Below are 22,394 nucleotides of genomic sequence, written 5' to 3'. Positions count from 1 at the left end.
GCAACAGGCCCCCTTTGTTGTGCGATGGTTGCGCTCGTTTCAATCGTTACGTGCCGGAAATCATTCCGGAGCTCGCGAATACAATGTCCTTATCTCTTTTTCTTCCTTTACTCACGCCTTCATCTCTTTCTTCGCGGTAGGAGTGAGGGGCTCATCGAGAAGTCTGACTCTTTTTGGGCCTTTAGCATACAGAATCTATCTTTTTCTTCCGTGGATACCACCAGTGAGATAGACCACGCGTAGCACTGATTGGACTGCTAATCCACCAAACATCGCTCAAAAGCGCAAATAGAGTTACACATCAAAACCTGTTAATACGATAGCATTGGAACGTTTATGCGAAAGAAAACCCGGCAAAATCTGTCTGTCACTTACTAGCCTTCTATAAAATGAAACTTACAGCCGATTCAACTTATTCGCCTAATTCGAAACATGCGTGCTAACACGTCCCGTTTCATTTCACTTTCTGTGCGACGGTAGGGCTTCAACGTAAGGCTTCAGGCAAATATGAGCAGAATGAAAAATTGGGGCGTTATTTTTTGTGCACTGTAAATTTTCAAAGGTCTAAACGAACCTTAAAAATGCATTGCAAGAATGAAGTGCTGTGCGTCCATTGCGCACGGATGGAGTTTGATGAAGACGAGGACATGCAATGCACAATGCCGGAGAGTGAACGTTAAACACCGCATTGATGGGCTGTGGCGATAGCATCACGCTCTAGTGTAGCGGCCAGTGCAGCTGACCTCTTCGCGCCGCCGCGGGTTTGAAAATTAAGCGCGGCGCTGACGCACATTTATTTATTTTATTTTGGCAGGTCTGGGTGCCTTCACACAAAGAGAAAACGGTTTTTTTTAGACTGGAAGCATTAGTGTTAGCCGACTAAAACGCTTCATCATTTATGGCCTCTAGCGCAGTGCGAAACTGTGACTGCGCGAAAAAATAGGCATCACAGGGCGCTGCTTTAGACAATACGGCTATCGGGGCATTTATTTCTTTAGCTTGCGGGAAAACTGCCCCAAAAAAAGCCGATCATTTTCGAGCCTTAATGCAGCGGGCTACAAAATACGAGCAGGCTATACTTTTTAACTTAGCACCAACACACACAAAATCATGCATCTAGATAACTTGGCCAGCCAGGAGGCCTTTCAAGCGCATAATAGACATTCCGCACCAAGGCGCAGTGCTCTCAAGACGCAGACTTCGATGAAAGTGGTGACTAGTCTTGTCGGTCCATTATACGGCTTTTCCACAGAGCAAATTACTTCATCAACACGGAAAGAACAGACGGCACAAAGCAGTTTTCCTCAAAAGGGGAAAGAGTTCGGCTAATGATCCGGAGTACTGGGGTTCGAAGCCGAATGCGGTAGCCGCGCTCTGATGGACTCGAAACGCAAAAGCTCCCGTCTGCTGTGCGATGTCAGTGCACGATAAAGATTGCCACGTGGTCGACATTATTCGAAAAACTGGCGTAGTGAAGCATATCTCTTCAAAGCCACTCATGCACGTGAGAATAGAGGCAGCGAAGTTGCTTTCAAACATGAACTGATACAGATTAAGCAAGTTGTCGGTAGTTGATGTAGCGGGCGATAGAAGGCAGAATCTTTCTGCCTTCTATGATTGTGCACAAAACGGATCTCGTATCTGGGAGACTAGGCAAAAGACTAACCTTTAGGTCTGATCGGTTAAGCAGAGCAACGCTCCCTCCTCTGTCTGATTGAATATCTGACCGGAATGAATTATAACGACGAGGAGTGAATTCCCGGTCGTAGATGTCATCATGCAGCCAAATTTCAGTGTTGCGAACAATATAAGGTGAATAGGCATAATTGAGCGAGAGTAGACTGGCAAATTTATTTACGATGCTTCGCGAATTTACATTCGAGAGGGTCAGATTATCTGCAGAAATACGAGCGAGTCAATCAGAATGTCTGGTAGGTGGCAAATACTCGATGAAGTTGACTGACCAGCTGTTGACGGAGATGATGGAGACACATTTTGCACTAAGGGATTTCCTTGGTTATTTGGAGTACATGAAAGCTTAACTAATGCATTTGATGCGTGATCTCAATCGTACCGATCGTTAACAATAAACAAATGGTCAAAATGCAGCCGTACACGCGACCCGTTACTGGGAGAAGTCGAAGCAACCAACTCTTTCTGTCGAACAGAGCACACCCTAAGCGAAAAATCCTAGGTAATGTAAGCTTGCAAGCCCTTTAAGTTGGCCACTTTCTTTATTCCTTTGATTTTTTTTCGTGAAATTCACAGAGTTTTATAACAACTGTGCGACCTGGACAGTTGCGCCTTTTTTCTATCCTGTTGCAACGTTCTACCGGAGGGCATTAAATTCTAAGTTTTTCTGTATGTAATGAGAAGCATTGCCAAGCTAGTTGTCATTGGATTCCTCTTCTTTCTCAGAGTGGCCATGAACTATAATGTTACGTCGCAAGCGATTTTAAAACTCCTCCATCTCATTAACTTTGTAAATGTGCCATTCGTTACAGAAAATACAGAACGCGGCTCTTCACGCCCGAGACCATAGGACGATAATTCAAGTGCTTATATGCGAGATTCCAAAGCTTCAAAACCTGCCAAAAACTTTCCTGATATCAGATACATCACGAGCAATTTTCTTCCAATTTACAAAGAAAAGAGAGAACATTAACCATTTGGGGAATTTTCAGCAGTAGCATAATAATAATTGGTTTTTTTGGGGAAAGGAAATGGCGCAGTATCTGTCTCATATATCGTTGGACACCTGAACCGCGCCGTAAGGGAAGGGATAAAGGAGGGAGTGAAAGAAGAAAGGAAGAATAGGTGCCGTAGTGGAGGGCTCAGGCATAATTTCGACCACCTGGGGATCTTTAACGTGCACTGACATCGCACAGCACACGGGCGCCTTAGCGTTTTTTCTCCATAAAAACGCAGCCTCCGCGGTCGGGTTCGAACCCGGCAACTCCGGATCAGTAGTCGAGCGCCCTAACCACTGAGCCACCGCGGCGGGGCTTTCTCTAGGCAGTTAATGTGTTATTTCTTCTACTCAAAACCATCGATTTCTTTGAGCCCACGGACAGTAACACTGTTTCCTTTTTCGAATACACAATCATTTTACAAAAGATACTCTTGATACGTATAACGCCGTGCTTTAACCAAACCATATGAACGTACCTGCTAGGGCTGGCACCTCTAGGGGTGGCTTGTCTCACCGGCAACACAAGATTTAGTTTCTTAGTGAAGCAGTGGAATTGGCTATGTCTGAACACTTTGCTCACCAGTTCATGCTGTTAAGTGTTCGACTCCCATGCACATGGGACAGCACATGGGCGCCTTAGTAACTCGCGTACATAGAAACGCAGCTGTCGTGGTCGGGTTTGAACCCAGGAACTCCGGATCAGTACCCGAGTGCTCTAACCACTGAGCCATCGTGGCGGGTACCATTGTCGGCGAAAGTTCCCCTATCCAGAGAAAAAATCTGCCGGGGATTGACACTGCTTAAGCCAATGTGTGGCGTGCGAAAGCGCGATGACATAAATACTGATGCAACGAGCGACGCCATAGCAACGAGATGGCGCAAACTTTAAAGCTGTCGACAACTGATTGGTGTCAGTTTTAGATATCGTCAATGCGTCGTGCACAGTTACCAATGTTCGACATCGATGTTTGAAATCGGCGAATGGAAAAGTTCGGTGGTGGCCAGGGCCAAATTTGGAAATAACCCGTGCCAAATTGTGAGGTCGCCATCTGCCGGGCACAGGAAGTATGCCTGGACGTCGATTTTGGTCCTAATAATCCAATGTCAAAATTTTGGAAATGCCCCGGGTCAAATTTGCAGGCTGCCATCCGGCCAGGCATGCCCAGTTCTGATTGAACATCGATTTTGCACTAAATCGGCCGAGGTCGAATTTCAGGGGAGGGCCGGACGAAAATCTTGCTGCTTGGCTTCACAGTTTCTATGGCAAAGAGACGTGCGCAAGGAAGATACACAAGCAAGGTGCAAGATGCACAGGCGAGAATAAAATTGAAAATTGGTTTTGGGGGAATGGAAATGGCGCTCTAGTTGTCTCACAAATTGGTGGAGAGTGAGATTTTCGCTCGGCAATGAGGATTGTATGACTAGTTTCGAACTAAAACGGCTATATATTCCAACAATTAATTTTCAGGCATAGACGATTAAGTACTGGCCACACGGCGCGGTGCCACCACCCAAAGCGCCCACTGCACAGCGTCGCCATAAACTAAACACGCCATCTACAATGAACAGGCGTGCGAAGTTGCCACGTGAAACGTAGCCACACCAGGAAAGTAACCACGTGAAACGTATGTACAAATGCCCTGCCCAAGGAATCTCGCTTGAAAAGCGCGCCAGGAGACTCGTGCCACCATGCAGGTGACGGTTGCATGATGACTAGAGTCCGTGAGCCGGAAGTGCGGGCATGTACCGTCTTCGCCAAACGTAACCGAGCAGGCGCGTCGGTGGACGAAGCGCGGTCGTGGCCGAGCGACAGCGTTGGTGCCTCTGGCACAGGACGCTAGTCACCGGCTCCCCTATGGCCAAAGTATGACAGCGCTCTGAAGGCACGAAGTAGCTTGCAGCAAATGCTGCCCCCCAACTTAGGATCTAAAAAAGAAGAGTGAGGTTGAAGGAAAACCTTGGTGGACATCTGAGCTGCGTGAGCCCTGCTGGAAGGAATGAAGGGACTCAAAGAAACAGGAAGACGTGCCTTAGGGGAGTGTTCCGGATTAATTCCAATACCTGAGGATTTTAGAAGCGTGAGCTGCTACCACTCGCATTCGTACGTTTGTCGTTCGTCCTACATTTCAAGATAGCGGGTGAAAATTTGACATCACAAAGTGGCACTCCACCACGTCACTGCTCGCGCGCAATCGTCGGGCCAGCATGGCAGCTGCTGCGAACGGCAGCTTCTCTTGCGCTCCTGTTCGTTTGTAGTCATATTGTGTTTCTGTCGTCTTTAATGCGATATCACCGTCCAAGGCAATGATGGATGGCCCGCAGTCTCTGCTACCTACCGTGGCTAGCAGTGTTTACCCTTGAAGTCAACGTGTAGATCTCCCCTTGGAGCTAACTGGGTCATCTAGTTTCTCCCACATGGATGACATGGAGTACAATGCTGGCTACACCGCGATGGTGCGTTGTGGCTAGAAAAGCAGGGTCCACAAGGCTTCGAAAGCGTGCGCGCAGAGTGTGAGTACGAAACGGCTTAAGACGCGCAGTTCGAAAACGATTAGGGTTAATGAAGCCAGTGTGAGGGCGCAACCGCTCACTTACACTATTTCATACATGCCTGCCGTAGATAAAGATAATATCAATTCCATCAAAAGGCGCACACTCTTGCCCTTGAGCGGCTGGTTACTCGCCAAGTCAAGGAAGTTGGTATTAATGCGAGAAGGAATATCCTATTTGTCTCCGTCCGGGGTACCACTTACAAGTTGAACATGTGTGTCAGAGCTTGGCAGCATGCGTTTTACCTCGTACTTTCACTCAGCCTTAACACTACTGCGGGAATGATTTGTGATGTAGATATCAAAATTAGAGATATAGAATTGGCGAACTCATTTTCATGCTCAGCTAGAATTACTTATATTCACTGGTTTCGGCAATCCAAGTGTGTGAAACTAGTAATTGAAGGCAGCAGTTTGCCACTGCACCTTGAGGTGGTATTTTGTGAGGCATCCAGTCCGCCCGTATGTACCCCGCCCTCTTCAGTGCCGAAAATGTGAGAAGTTGAGACACAATAGCGCTGCATGCATGAGGAAGAAAACCTGCCAATGTTGCGGAGGAGACCACAGGAGGCCTACGTGCACAGTTGAAGTGCCCAAATGTGGAAACTGCAAAGCACATCAACCCCGGCGCGGTCACTCAGTGGTTAGGGCGCTCGACTACTGGTCCGGAGTTCCCGGGTTTGAACCCGACCGCGGCGGCTGCGTTTTTATGGAGGAAAAACGCTAAGGCGCCCGTGTGCTGTGCGATGTCAGTGCACGTTAAAGATCCCCAGGTGGTCGAAATTATTCCGGAGCCCTCCACTACGGCACCTTATCTTCCTTTCTTCTTTCACTCCCTCCCTAGTCCCTTCCCTTACGGCGCGGTGCAGGTGCCCAACGATATATGAGACAGATACTGCGCCATTTCCTTTCCCCCAAAACCAATTATTATTATTATTATTAAAGCACATCATCATGAGGTGCTTTGCAGTAACTTTCTCTAGGCAGGTAATAATAAAAATTGGTTTTGGGGGGAAAAGAGATGGCGCAATATCAGTCCCATATATTCGTTGGACACCTGAACCGCGCCGTAAGGGAAGGGATAAAGGAGGGAGTGAAAGAAGAAAGGAAGAAGAGGTGCCGTAGTGGAGGGCTCCGGAATAATTTCGACCACCTGGGGATCTTTAACGTGCACTGGCATCGCACAGCACACGGGCGCCTTAGCGTTTTTCCTCCATAAAAACGCAGCCGCCGCGGTCGGGTTCGAACCCGGCAACTCGGGATCAGTAGTCGAGCGCCCTAACCACTGAGCCACCGCGGCGGGGCTTTCTCCAGGCAGTTAATGTGTTATTTCTTTTACTCAAAAATCACCGATTTCTTTGATCCAACGGACAGTAACACTATTTCCTTTTTCGAATAGACAATGATTTTACAAAAGATACTCTTGATACGTATAACGCCGTGCTTTAACCAAACCATATGAACGTACCTGCTAGGGGTGGCACCTCTAGGGGTGGCTTGTCTCACCGGCAACACAAGATTTAGTTTCTTAGTGAAGCAGTGGAATTGGCTGTCTGAACACTTCGCTCACCAGTTCATGCTGCCAAGTGTTCGACTCCCGATTAATTGCTGCCAGTTTCTCATAAGCGCAAATATATTATATATAAAATTTGTGGCCCCAATTCGTGCTGTGAAGGTGGTTAATAATAGTAATATTAATTGTTTTTTGAAAAGAAATGGCGCAGTATATATCTCATATATCGTTGGACACCTGAACTGCGCTGTATGGGAAGGGATAAGAGAAGGATTGAAAGAAGAAAGGAAGAAATAGGTGCCATAGTGGAGGGCTCCGCAATAATTTCAACCACTTGGGGATCTTTAACATGGACTGATATCGCACAGCAAACAGCCGCCTTTCCGTTTTGCTTCCGTAAAAATGCAGCCGCCGCGGTCGGGTTCGAACCCGCAAACTCCGGATCAGTAGTCGAGCGCCCTAACCACTGAGGCACCGCGGCGGTTAAGTGAAGGTCGTTCGACAGCGAAGCTATGCTGTCTCCATTCAATTTTTAGCCTGGTGTTTTTTTACTTACGACAACCACACGAAAACGCATCTGATTTCTTTACACGGAAAGCCATGCGGGGAGAAGGAATGTGCTTCGCATTGTTTGCAGGTGCTGTTATCATACATATTTCGGTTTTCACTTCACACGAGGGCTTCGAATTACGTCAACTCCTTTCGAAGTAGCTGCCAACGTTATGTCTAACGGAACACGTAGTTGTAATTGTCGGCACCGCGCGTCAGAAATATCTGTTCTCTTAAGGCGCGGTTTGGGTGTACACTAAGATACGTGAGCCACGGGTCATCATATCCTTACCTTAAAACAAATTTTGATATGAAAAATTCTTATCCCTTCCCTTACGGCGCGGTTCAGGTGTCCAGCGATATATGATACAGATACTGCGCCATTTCCTTTCCCCAAAAACCAATTATTATTATTATTATTATTATATGAAAAATTAAATTTTAGGGAAACAAAAGTGCGTAGAATTTGTCTCAAATGTCGGCATACGCCTTATTTGAGCCCTAAGGGAAAGAATAAAGGAGGGATTGAAAGTATAAAGGAAGGAAGAGGTTCTGTAGTGGAGAGCTCTGGAATAATTTTGACCACCAGGGGATCTTTAACGTGCACTGACATCGCACAGCACCCGGGCGCCAATTTTCATTTCATTTTCATTGGCTTACGGCGCGCTTCGATTGTTCACCTAGATATGTGCGGCAGGCGGCATTTCCTTTCCTTGGATTGTCTTACGGGCCTGGCGTCGCGCCGAACGAACGGAATATGGCGTTCCGTAGGCTCCTTGACAACGCTGCAACGCACTGTCGTGTCCTGCGTAAAGATGGAGCTGTTTTGTTTTGAAGTTTTAGTTTGTTTCTGTTTTGATTTTTGTTTATATAGTTTTTATTTTTTACGCTTTTCGTTATTTTTCTACAATACAACTCCTTTATGATTCGTTTTTAAAAAGGGACGCGACAGCACGTTTCAGGATTGCCAAGGAGTTCATAGAATGGAGCGCAACTGTCAGTTCGGGCAATGCCGGGCCCGTTGGACAATATAAGGAAAACAAACACCTGCGTTGGTGGCTCGTTAAAGATCCCCAGGTGGCCGAAATAATTCCGGAGACGTCCACTATGGCACCTTTGTTCCCTTAGTCGCTCCTTTATCCCTTCCCTTGCGGCCCGATTCGGGTGTTCGCCGGGACGTGCAACAGATACTGCGCCGTTTCATTTCGCCAAAAACCATTTTTCAAGAAAAGGAATTGACCCCTGTTGCACCTATCTTGGTGGATGTCCATACTGCGCCGTAAGGGAAGGAATATGAACACAATTATTCCGGAGCCTTCCACTACGGCACCTCTCTCTCCCTTCCCTCTTCCACTCCCTCTCTTATCCCTTCCCTTACGGCGCGGTTCAGGTGTCCAACGATATATGAGACAGATACTGCGCCATTTCCTTTCCCCCCAAAACCAATTATAACACAATCGTGGTTTAAAGAAAAGATTCGGCGCCTGTCACATATCCCTATGTTTTTACTCCTGGGGAATTTTGCTGAGTACGACCCGAAAATTTCGTCGCACGGTAGAGTAAAAAACTTTGCTGTAATAATAAGATCTAATATGAGCCGCCGCGGTGGCTCATTATTTATGACGCTCGGCTGCTGACCGGAAAGACGAAGCGCGATTCCGGCCGTGGCGGTCGAAATTGAATGGAGGCAATTTTAGAGGCCCGTGTTCTGTGCGTTTTCCATTTACCTTAAAGAATCCCAGGTGGTCGAAATTTCCGGAGCCCTTCACTACGGCAAACTGTATCTAATAATGACTGTTGAGTGGGGTTGCTGGCTTCACGGACAGTTGAACGAGTTGGTACATCATTTTAAAACTTTCGAAAGCGCTGCTACGGGGGACACCAAGAGAAAGAAGCGCTTGCCCTTCGTTTTCTTTCTCTTGGTGTCCCCCGTAGCAGCGCTTTCGAAATTTTTAAGTTGCTGGCTTCTAACCACCAGTTCGTAATGTTTTAATGATTTTTAGATTCCGCCGGTAATAAAAAACCTCAGTCACCTTTTCGCTCAATCCACACCTTGTCGATACAGCGCCGACGGGTTACGCCCCATTTTAAAGCGAAAAATTTACTACGGGATGTTCCGCGAGTTTCGTCAATCGCGTCGCATTCCCGTTCAGCGCGTGAATATGTGCCGAATCCGATGTATATGGGAGTTTCTCAAGCAAATGAAAGGCGCATAACGGGCCTCCTGGGAAAGTGGGCACCTCAGTCACGCTTTAAGCTACGTGGCGGTAGTGAAACTTGTGGGCTGCATGCGCTGGCGTTGGCGACGTTGTGGCCGAAACGCGGCACTTAAGCTATACGCGTCGGCATTCATTGCGTTATCGGTGTTGTCACCTATCTACAATGATTCTGAGGAACAGAAGAGTGCATAAATGGCTACCTAGGTTATTAGGTTTTAAAAGAGGACGAAAGTACGTTTTCCCTCACTCCAGCCCGCGATCGCGTACGCTACCGAGCGCATGCCGACCAAAGTTCGCTTTGCTCTATGGGAAGAAAGAACGCCAGACTGGATGAGAAAAACTAGGCATTTTTTTGCTCCAGCAATAGTAACGCCAGCTAGCAACAAAATACGCAGAGGAACTGAGGTCGTCCGACTCTCAATGAAACTTAAGAGTAAATATTCGCCCACGCTAGGGGTAGGGGAGACTCCGAAGCCGTACGGGACAAGATGCGGGCCATATGTGAGAACGGTCCTCTCCACCAGGCCTCGCCTCGCGGGCGGAGTGCGGAGCGACGCGGCCGGTACATCCGCTCCCGACGAAGTTCGCCAGCCCAAGACAGTGAGACCGTCTTACGCGCGCTCAGCAAGCTGTCTTTGGCGCTGTGATGCCTGCGCCCTCTCTTTTCAGTCAAGTTAACCACGGAGAGTCACGTGGTGCCCCCCGCATCGAGACGTTAGAAAGGTATTCAAAAGGGGAAACCGTGATGGAAAGGGAACGTCCCCACATGCCCGCACCTTAAATACACCCTCGCGCATGAAAGTAAGTGCTATAGAGGATTCTTATGGTTTTCATGCGCTTGAGGCAGGTCTTGCAGCGGAGGTCAAGCTGACAGCGTCCACGCAGACTTTCGCGGTGTTCCGAAGGCAGTGAGCAGGTCTCGGCTGGAAAGACTGGCATGGTCCGTGGACTACGTGTCCGCATGGCCACGAAGAGAGGGCTGGTTGAAAACTGCAGGACAGGAGTCTGCAGCAGTCACCAGGGTAACAGCAGCCGAGGTGACTGCTGACTGGTCTCGCCACAGCTGCCAAGGGTGGATGCGGCGAATAGGATACCGGCCGCTCCGTCACAGGAGGCGGCAGCTGGACGGTGTGCACCGGACAACAACCTGGGTGTGTCCAACGGATCCGCAGGATTGCCGAAACGATCTCAGTGTGTCTTTGACGCAGGTCACGGAAGGGAAACGGCGTCAGCAATGGCCTCGTGGCGCAATGCTTAACTAGCTAGCTAAACGTGTCGGGCGGCTGTGCAAACACAAATTTCAAGGCTGCGTTTTTATGGAGGAAAAACGCTAAGGCGCCCGTGTGCTATGCGATGTCAGTGCACGTTAAAGATCCCCAGGTGGTCGAAATTATTCCGGAGCCCTCCACTACGGACCTATTTGTTCCTCTCTTCTTTCACTCCCTCCTTTATTCCTTCCCTTACGGCGCGGTTCAGGTGTCCAACGATATATAAGACAGATACGGCGCCATTTCCTTTCCACCAAAAACCAATTATTAAGGGAACAAAGCCCTTGCTTGAGCTAAATGAGGTTGCTCAGTTCGTACGGGATTGAAAAAACGGGTGGGCAGCAAAGTGCGCATTCTCTCAACACCACGGTCCGGTGGTCGTATCTCCTCCGACATAGTGCAGGCAGCTCCGAAAAGACTTAGGCCTAACCACCACTCTGCCAACAATTATGAACAAAGGAAACACCCGAGAAGGGTTACGTGCGCGCAGCTTCGAGCAGACATCAGTTCTGTGCGGTGGTCCTACCCCGCCTACTGCACGAAGCAGCTTCTGAGCGGTCGGCTCCCATCGCATCAGACGGTGTCGGAGCGCCCAGTGCCGATCTGCAATGCCAGCGAGCTCGTAGCGGCATCCGTGACCCCAGGCCACCCGGCTTCCGGAGCAACGACTACCAGTACCGAAACAGAGACAGTAGAGAAAAATACGTACAGAAAACTACCACCACCCACGCGGCTTCCGTACTCAGTTCGCTGCGGGCTCGGTGACTCCGCGGCCGCTAAGCCTCGCGCTCCGTCGGAGCGGATCAAGTGGTTCTCGAGCTGAAGAACTCTAGGAAAAACCTAACAAAAAACGTGCTGAGCACGTAGAAAAAGTTCAAACATGGTGAAGTGCTATACACCTCGCTCTCAAGGAAGCGAGCCGCAGGTCATTGCGATCAAAACTAACACTAGGCCTAGCGGCCGCCAAGTGCAGACAAGGAGCATTCTTCCAACCGCACAGACAGACATCCAATGTTCCAAGAGCAGGCCCCCACGTTAGGCGCCAGATGTTGGGTTTTAATGGGGAGACAAATACGGGTTACTCCATTTAAAGGAGGCTGACAAAGTTCAAAGCCCTCCTGACCTCACCCCGTAATCGCGTACGCTACCGAGCGCACGCGATCATGGTGGGCTTTGCACTGCGGGAACAAAGCAACGACGCACTGGCTGACACAAAGAAGGCACTTATTGCTACAGCAAGAATACCGCCAGCTGGCAACAAAATACGCCGAGGAACCGAGGTCGTCCGACTCACCAGCAAGGTTACGATAGAAGTTTCGCCCATGCATGGGGCAGGGAAGACTCCGAAGCCAGACGGGACGAGATGCGGGCAACGCGGGAGAACGGTCCTCCACACTGGGTCTCGCCCTGTGGGCGATATGTCCGCTAACAATGACCTTCTCCAATAGAAGAGAGTGATATCCAGGCGCGCGCGCGCGCAGCAAGCCGTCTGCGGCACTTCGACGCCAGCGCCCTCTCTTGATAATTGAGTTAAACAAGGAAAGTTACCTCGCGTGCCCCCTATCGAAGCGAAACCGTTGGAGGGTTCACCGCGAGAAAGCTAACCAAATGGGGAAATTGTGAGGGAAAGGGAAATTAGCGACAGGTTCCGTGGTCGTCTCAATCGTGCTTTCAGGTACGAGGCCATGGTGAGAGAGAGATGTGGGCTGCATGCATTAGCGCTGACAACGTTGTGGGAGACAGATGCCACTGCAGCAGTAGGCCGCAGTGTCCATTGGGTGACCGACTTCTCGTGATTAACCATTAACTTAACTTCCAGGGTGGCAGTGGGAACGCGCTGCCTATCCAGTTTGCCTAGCGTACTCAACGTTACACACTCCAAGTCGCGTATACTTGTCCGATACGCCACCGGTTTGCTCTAGCGAGGTTCATCAGTTGTTAAACTGGAGCTAATATGTCGCTAAAGGGAAGCCTTAACGCTGTCGGATAAATATTAACCACAGGTATCTATGAAGGACACCCGCCGTCAAAAGTATATGAAAGGCGACTCCAGCGAAAAAATTTTTTACTTTAAATCGAAAGCACAATGGTCGATATTTATCGATGCAGTGTGGATTAGCAAAATCACAATTAGTCTGCATTAATCAATTTAAGGATGCACTAAATAAAAGCAGTCCGCCAGGGTGGTTCAGTGGTAATGGCATTGATCCACTGACCACTGATCTACCGATCCAGAGCACCCGGGTTAAAGCCCAGCCGCGTCGCAGATCCCCGCCCACGCGTGATTGTCAGTGACTCTAAACGGGCCATTCATGATTTCCAGACGAACTCAATTAGTCTCCTTGCCGCGCACATGTTCCGCGGCTGCACTCTTCACTGCACTATGAGCTTAGTACGTGTACCTGCGCATGCGAGGAAATCTTAGAATGAAGGGTTCGACCGTTTTACCCGAGGCCTAAACAACGGAGCAGCCGGCCCTGGGAATGAAGGGTTCGACCGTTTTACTCGAGGCCAAACCAACGGGGCAGCCGGCCTCTCGAAACGGGTGCCCACGCCCAGGCCCCCTATCTTATGCAGAAATCACCAACTTCTACAAGGAGACAATATGCATGCACCCCCTTCACACCCCGACCTCGACCGAGCGCAATCCGCCGTGCTTCGCAGACTGCAGACCAACTCCATTCTCAGTCATTCTTGACTATACCTCATGATTGATGGGGAATACAACCCCGTCTGTCCTAACTGCGACCACGGAGTGTTTGCCACTCAGGCACATATCCTCTGGGGATGCGAGGGTAAGCAGCCCCCATAACATTACTGCCATCCAACTTCTTGCAAGACCAGACAAGAAGACATAGCTGGCACTCGTCTCCTGTGCTGAAGACATCGTCCCAACCTGGGGGCCGCACTTGGACAGCCTGCCCTAACTCCCAACCATCAAGTTGCTCTTTCTCTCTCGCGCTTCGGTGGAGGTGAAACGCAAAGGCACCCATGTGCTATGCCTTGTCCATGCAAATTAAACATCCCGAGGTGGTCGAATTTATCCTGGAGCACTCCACTACGGCACCTCTTTCTTCCTTTTTTCTCCTTTATTCCTTCCTTTGAGGCGTGGTTCGAGTGTCCACAGAGATATATAAGAAAGTTCCTGCGCCATTTACTTTCCTTAAAACTAAATACACTAAAAACCGTCTGCTGTGCCTCCATCGATACACTGCCGCCGCTGTCAGCTTCGAAACCGGGCACTCCGGCTCAGTAGACGGGCGCCTTAACAGCTTACCAGCGCGTTTTGTAATGATAGCTGCCCCTGGCTACCACACGAGTATTTTGCTGTCGTCCGGAGAGGCCAGTTTTGCACATGCGCTTTTACCAAGGAAACCGGAGAGGAGCGCAAGGTGCGGCGTGCGCTTCGCTGTCCCCGAGGCCACGCACCCACGCCACCGCCCATTCCATTCCAAACACCTTTATTTCCATCAGAAGGGAGGACCTCTACTCCCTACCCCCGGCACGCAGGCCTAGGGGGTAGGGGCCAGGACCCCCGCGATTAAAGGCAGGCAAAGAGTTGCTGGCTCTTCGCGGCCTCCACCGCCAGATGAATGGCTTGCTTCTGCTTGACGGGGTCCATGCTCCGCAGAAGGGTCTCCCAGGCTTCTCTACTATCAATTCCTTCGTTAGCCCCTGGGGAGTCTACACATTCCCAAATTACGTGATCGAGGGTCCCACTCTCTTCACGTTTTTTGTACTTATCATCTATGTCTTCGTCTTTGAGGACGTGCGATGCCCAGACCGGAATAATGTAATTTCCTGCCTGTAATCACCGCCAGATCGTCGCCTCTATGTTTCCGAGCTCTCTGTCTAGTGGAGGGACTAGTCTCCTTTGTAATCTGTAGTTTTCAGTTATTTCCGTGTAATTCTGCAGTCTCTCGTCTAGTTCTTTGCAGTCGGGCGGTTCTGCTCCGGCTAGGAAGAAGAGATCTCGAGCCAAAGCGTGTGCCGCCTCATTGCCTGGAAGTGACGTGTGAGCTGCTGCCCATACGAGGCTAATTTTTCTATCTTTCCACCTGTTAGTATCAGCACCGCTTCTGGTGCAATCCTACCTCTGCCATAGTTATATATGGCCGTTTTGCTGTCGCTAACTATGAATTTTGCTTCTGTCCCTACGCAAGCAAGCGCTATTTGCAGCTTCTTCTGCTGACTCCGGATTGCGGCTGCGTATGGTTACTGATGAGACTGCCTCACCCCGGCCATCCACCACCGAGGCTACCGCCGCTCCCAGCTTGCCACTCGCTGCGTCCGTGTATGCTACTGTTTTCTCCTTTGCCTCGCTGAAGCACCTGACTAGCGCCTCAGCTCTCTTTTCCCTCCTTTCCTTGTGAAAGGTGGGGTGCATATTCCTAGGGAGAGGATCCACCCTAAGTTGTTCTCTAATTATTCTTGGGATGTCCTTCTTTTGCATACCCCTGTCTATTTGTAGTCCTACCATGTTTATTATAGCCCTACCTGTGCTGGATTGGCTGTCTTTCCAGCAGCGCTGTTTTAACAGCCTAGGCGATTTCCCTCCATGTGTTGTGAACTCCCATTCCTAAGAGTCTTTCGGTTGAAGTGCTTATGGGTATACCGAGTGCTCGCTTGTAGCATCTCCTGATTATCTAATCTACTTTGTCTCGCTCCGAGGCCCGTATATTAAGGTATGGTGTGGCATGGCTGAGACGGCTAATAACGTAGGCCTGCACCAGCTTAATTAGGCTCCTCTCTTTAAGCCCTCTTTCCTTGAGGGCTTTTCTCTTAAAGATTCCTATGACCTGTGCCGCATAGCCTTCCAGCTTCTTTATGGTCGCATCATTATATCCATTGCTTTGGATATGGAGATCAAGAATCCTGATCCTGTCTACCTTGGGGACCGGTTTACCCTCGACTCTGATGTTAAAGTCATTGCTTTGTTTAAGTCTCAGAGATTTAGGGTTGTACACCAGGAGCTCTGACTTCTCTGGTGAGCACGAGAGCCCCCTAGTTGCTGCGTAGTCCACCACTATATTCGTCGCTTCCTGCAGCTTGCTCTCGATGTCAACGTCGCTGCCCTGGTTAATCCAAACATTTATATCGTCCGCAAACATGTTGAAGTTTAGGTTTTCTATCTCTTTGAGTCTCGTGGGGAGGCCTCTCATTGCGAGGTTAAAGAGGAGCGGGGATAGTACAGAGCCTTGGGGGATACCTCTGCTTCCCAACGTGATTTCCTCTGATTCTATGTCCTGATATTTTATACGCGCTGTCCTATCAGACAGGAAGTCTTTTATGTAGTTGTGGGTTGTACAGCCTACACCTACTTCTAGCAGTTCTTATAGCACTGCCTCGTGCTTGACATTATCAAAGGCTTTTTTTAAGTCTAATCCTAAGATTACCTTTGCGTCTCTCGACCGCGAATCTATGATGTCGTGCTGAAGTCTCAGCATTACATCTTGGGTGCTCAAGCTCGGTAGGAAGCCGATTATACATCGGGAGCCGTGCATGACGTCACGCGGATTATCAGTTTTGCGCATGCGCCGATACCATGGTAACCAGAGAGACCCCACAGGAGCCCCGCGCGCTTCCAACAGTGTCTCAGAGTATCTGTCTCACAGGTGCGCAACTCGCCAGCCACCCGCCTTCCGGCTGAGGCAGTGAATAAACAATGCATCAGCATTCTCTACCCGCGTCCCAGGCATGCGTGCCGGGACCGGCGATAAAGGGGGCTCCTTCACAGTGGACAATAATCATTCCGCGCGCTCCGCCGCCTCGTCGCACGCCGCTCTTTTACCCGAACCGCCGTCGCATGCGCAGCATTGAGTATAAAAGGCGGAAATGTAATGAATGGCTGTATCACAACATTTGATATAAATGCACAGAAGGAGAGCAGCCGCCGCTAAATGGCGGTATTGACATAAGAAGATTACCTCTCCCGATCTTAAGGTTGTCGCCTGGCACGTGGCTACTCAACAAGGAGAGAATGGGCGTAAGAAGGTGATGAGAGCAGCGGATCTGCCCGAACAGATAGAGGGATGGCTTGCCAAACATAGGTGCCCGACTGGCGATCATAGACGGCGCATAGTCGCCGAGATGAAGCCGAATATCCCTCATTGCTAAACGTACAGGCACCGCAAAACTCTCAGCAAGGGAAACGTACTTCTGGCTACGTATATCCTGGCATAGCGGAGCTAAGCCACTGCCGATTTTTTTTTGCGTTTTGCTTCCATTAAACGCTACGGCCGCTGCCGGTATTGAAGTGTTTCGGTCTAATAACCACCCTCCATCCGGCCTTCTATTGAAATTTGGTTTTGCGGGAAAGGAAATGCCGCAGTATCTGTCTCACATACCGGCGTACACCTGCACGTGCCATAAGAGAAGAGATAAAGGAAGGACTAAGAGAAGAAAGGAAGAGAGGGATGCCGTAGTAGAGGGCCTCGAAATAATTTCGAACAAGTGCAGACCTTTAACGTGCACTACCTTCGCATAGCAAACCGGCGTCTTAGCACTTCTTCACCTCCATCCAAACGCGGCCGCCACGGTCGGGTACGAATCCAGATACTCCGGACCAGTATCGATGCCAGCGCACGTTAAAGATCCCCAGGTGGTCGAAGTTATTCCGGAGCCCTCCACTACGGCACCTCTTCTTCCTTTCTTTTTTCACTCCCTCCTTTATCCCTTCCCTTACGGCGCGGTTCAGGTGTCCAACGATATATGAGTCAGATACTGCGCCATTTCCTTCCCCCAAAACCAATCATTATTATTATTACGGCGCGGTTCACCTGACCAACGACATACGGGACAGATACTGCGCCATTTCCTTTCCCCAAACCAATTATTATTATTATTATTATTATTATTATTATTATTATTATTATTATTATTATTATTATTATTATTATTATTATTAATATTATTATTTATTCAAATCCCCTCAGGGCCCGAGGCTTTAAAGAGGGGAGTGGGAAGGACATACATTGGGTCAGATACAGTGCAGCAGAAAAAAAATAGAACTAAAAACGCGGAGAAAAATGAACAACACATATCACAAAATTAGGCAAGAGAAGGCAAAGGGAAAAAACAATTCCCAAAAAAGAGAACATTTCCGGAAGACAGCCATAAGAAAACGAAAACTAGCGCAAAATAAAACTAAAATCTACAAATGCAGATCACATAGGGCAGACTTCAAAAACTTGGGTTAGAAATATCGACAATGTGTCTGGGAAGGTGGTTTTAACTGTCAGAAGTGTCGGGGACGAAAGAAAAATAAGCGTGTTTAGTATAGCATGACGGAACACCTACTTCGCGAAGATGATCAATGCGGCCTGAAACATATGTAGAGGTTGTTAGTAGCCGGCTCTTAAGGACCGGTATGTAGTATTAGATCTTATGAAATAGGCATGAGCCCGAAATTTTGCTGCTGAGTGAAAAAAGTGGCAATGATAATGTAGTTTTCATAACAGTAACACTGGAGACAGGGTGATAATTGGAAAGTATAAAACGTGATGCAAGGTTTTGAACAAATTCGATTCTAGTAGCTAATGATGACAGGTCAGGGTCGCAGACAAATGCTGCATATTCCAATTTAGGCCCAAAACGTGTTTTATAAAGTACCAATTTTATTGAAGTAGAAGAAAGGAAGAAGTTTCTACGCAGGTACTCCAACATGCGGTTAACATTGTTAGTAATAAACTCCACGTGTAGATTCCAAGAAAAATTAGACGTTCTGTGCACATCAAGGTACGTAAACGGAGAGACAGTTTCAAGAAGAGTATTATTAAGATCGTAAGTGGCTATTCCAGTGTTACATCGACAAACACGCATATATTTACACTTATTAATCTTAAGTTTCATGTGCCACAATTTACACCAATCTGAAAGTTCGTTAATATCAGATTAAAGTAGAGAAGCGTCAGAGACACTCTTTATTTCACGATAAATAACGCAATCGTCGGCAAAAAGACATACCGAAAAAGCAATGTTGCTGTCATTAATATAAATGACAAAAATAGGGGCCCTAGGACAGAACCCTGAGGAACGCCTGAGCCCACTGGAGAGGAACGAGAGTTCGATTTATTAGTAGTCACGTATTGAGGACGATTAGAGAGAAAAGGCTGAAGCCACGAGATGAGGTTAGGGTCGAGATTGAGATTATTTAATTTGAAAAGTATTAATTGGTGAGAAACTTTGTGAAAAGCTTTAGAGAATTCGAGGAATATAGTCAGCTATGAAACTCCGGTCAAGAGGAAATGAAGATCCTGTGTAAAGCATAGAAGTTGCGTCTCGGAAGAGAATAATTTACGAAACCCCTATTGACAATGACTGAAAAAAGAATTTGACTCAAGAAAATTGGCAAGGTGAAAGCAGATGACAGGTTCCACGATCTTACAAGGGATTCTAAGTGATGTGGGCCGATAATTATTACGAGAATGTGTCACGGATCTCTCCGGAGAACACTCGGACCAAAAGAAGACTAGGCGACGGGTGTACCCACAAAAAACGCACACTTAATACACCCTACGTGGCACACACAATAGAAGACAGAACTAACAAAACTAACACAAAGCACAAAGACTATAAATACACCCGACCCGGGCACACTGCTACCAGCGTCTACTACTAGTTTTCTACTATTAGCGGTCGGCGTTCGTGCTCACGGTTGGTTCGGTGTGGCTGCGGCATTGTATGGATCCAGTAGGCGGCGTCGAGGTTGTGTTCACCGTGCTTGGGCTGGCGTCGCTGGCGGCGTTCGATGCGCTTGGGCTGGCGTTGCTGGCTGTGTCGTACAAGCTCCCGGTCCAAGCGCCCGTGGAGGTGATGCCGGTGTTGGCGTTGGGGAACCACCCGGATGAGTGGCAACAGCGCTCGAGACACCCCTGGTTGTAGCAGGTGGTAGCGTCCCCTGTTGACTCCCCGGAACGGGCTCAGGCACGGCAGGAAGTCCACGAGGCGGAGTCGTAGAACGCGAGCTCACCGGAGCAGTAGCCGGCGCCGCTCTCTTCCAGCCGATGTGTCCCTGACCTGCCGGAGCCTCCACTTCTCTGCTGTTCCCCCCGTGTCTCGCTCTCACTCGCCCTTTTATAGCCTCGGTGTTAGTCCACGTAAGCCTTGTCGTCGTCTTCTTCTCTTATTCACCAATCATCTCTCTCCACCTCACCGAACGCTTCTCCATCAATCATCTCTCTCCACCTCAACGAATGCTTCTTCCTCTTCTTTATTCTTCGGTTAATTCGCGTCGTCTTCTTTACACCTTTTTCCTTTAAAATTTAATTTAGGTTTCTTAATATATGTGACAGAATGTTTGACACCAGCCTTGCTTGGAGGAATCACCTTGCTTACCTTCCAGTCGCTAGGAACACAGCCGGAACAAGATATTGTTGAACAATTCTGCAAGAATAACAGCACTATACACTTTGGTATTTTTCAAAGTTATCGAGATAATGCTATCCACTCCAAATGATAATTACGTCTTCAGCTGATCAATTATTTTTTCGATGCCAACAGAATCCATTATAATGGGATTCGTAGTCAGGAATTCGTTCGTTGGGCAATGAGGAATTGTGGTAATAAATCGTTAACGAAAGAAGCTGTAAACACACCATTAAGAACATCAGCACACATTTCACTGAGAATTACTTGATCGTGTAAAGTTTTGAGATGAATTGTAGATGGATCAGTTTTGTTAGCCACGTTAGAAAATTGTTTGGGATTATTTAATAGCATTGAGGGAAGAGTATGACTAAAAAATGATTCATAAGCTAGTTTCAGAGCTGACTTATTTTCAGACGAAGCGGAGTGATAAGCATCCCACCGGGGCACAAAATTGGACATTTTAACGGAACGAAACAGACGTTGCTTTTTGTTTGATGGCCTTTTGAGTGAAGAACTAAACCGGGGCGAGCATTTGTTAGTTAATACTTTTCTCAGGGGCATATAAGAGTCTGTCAGAGAAGCAAAAAGGTTCCAGTTATTTCTATTGGACGCTCGTGAAAACTCGGTAAGTATGCATTCACAAAAGCACCGAGTTCACAATTTATGGCCTCAAAGTTAGCATTTTTGTAATCACTTATGTGTGTAGAATCTTTATTTTGGCGTGGTGACGCGACGTTCAATGCAAAATGAAGCATACAATGGTCACTTAAGCCCGGCAAACAAGATATTGGAGCAACAAGATCAGGCGACATGGTAAGAACAAGGTCTAGCAAGTTGGACGATGATGTAACGCGGGTAGGGTTAGTAACAAGTTGGGAGAGATTAAAGTCGGCACATAAGCGCAAACACCATCGCACTACGTAGAAAAAATGGTCGCCATAAGAACGTAAATTGGACCAATAGTCGGAACGTTGAAGTCTCCTACCAAAAGAACACGAACATATGGAAAGCGAACGGTAATAGCACAAACAGCATCATGAAGTTCTTCAACGAAAGTGACACTGTACGAGGGAAGGCGATAGCAAACGCTCAAAATCAATTTTTTCACGCACGTGCGCAGTTCAACTTAAAGAAGTTCTAATCTGGCAACAACATGAACAGGAGAATAAAAAAAGTGTGTCGGCAACAGCTATCAAAACAACACCACTGTTTCTGTCGCCCCTGTCGCAAAGATAAGTGGTAAAATGCTTGTGGCAATGAAAGATTTCCGAGCTAACAAATTTAGCCAAAAGCCACGTTTCAGCAAGGCAAACGATGTCGGAATCACATGCGTCGATAGTCGCACAAAGCTCATCACGTTCAGGCAGAACACTTCTTTATTTATTTTTATTTACTTTACAGGTACTGCCAGCCTTCGGCAGGAGTGGACAACATAAATCAACAACTTCAAAAACATCAAAATCGGCAAACAAGATACAGGACGCTGAATAATAAATCAGAACATTAGTACAGAAACAATAATGAGCGATTGGACAGTGAAGGCTGCCCACTACCCCTCACGCATCGTTTATCTGCGGATGATTCGGATGAAAGGCATCCAATACGGCGAAGTTCAGAAACGCTACCATTAAGCTGTTCGTAACTGTTAGACCTACTGTTCATGTAAACCTTATTATAGCGCAGTTTGAATCTTGATTTTTGAGTGATACCAAATTTAGTGAGCTTTTTCCGCGCCTGCCGAGTCATGAGAGAATAATATTCACTTACACTAATGTCATTATCTTTCAGTTTATAACTTGAGAAGAAAATTTTTCTCTTGTTTTAAATGTTGAGAACTACGCAATAACTGGCCTGCTTTTATCTTCAGAAAAAGCTCCAAGTCTATGAGCCTGTTCAATCGATAGTTTTGAAGGCGGCAAATTCAAGGCAGATGAAAAACAGTCACAAGGTTTTCTTGAGTCTCATCCCAGGACACAGAGTTGGCGTCAGAAAGGTCGTAAAACGGAAGATTATCATGGCGCATCCTATACTCCAGTTCCGCCTGATTAGCCCTCAATTTCGAATTTTCACTAGCTAGGCTATCAGCAAAATTTCCTAGTCGTTGGCACTCCTCCTACAAAGATTCAATGGTTGCAGTTTTGCCTTCAACCACAGTTAGCCTAGTATCAATATCAGATAAATGATTCTGAAGTGCCTCTTGACTTCTCTTGATTTCATTGACAGTACTGATTTAGT

The sequence above is a fragment of the Amblyomma americanum genome, chromosome 10 (assembly GCF_052857255.1).
Source record: "Amblyomma americanum isolate KBUSLIRL-KWMA chromosome 10, ASM5285725v1, whole genome shotgun sequence".
In the NCBI taxonomy this organism is placed as follows: Eukaryota; Metazoa; Arthropoda; class Arachnida; order Ixodida; family Ixodidae; genus Amblyomma; species Amblyomma americanum.
The sequence above is the reverse complement of the archived record's forward strand: the minus strand, read 5'-3'. Positions refer to the sequence as shown.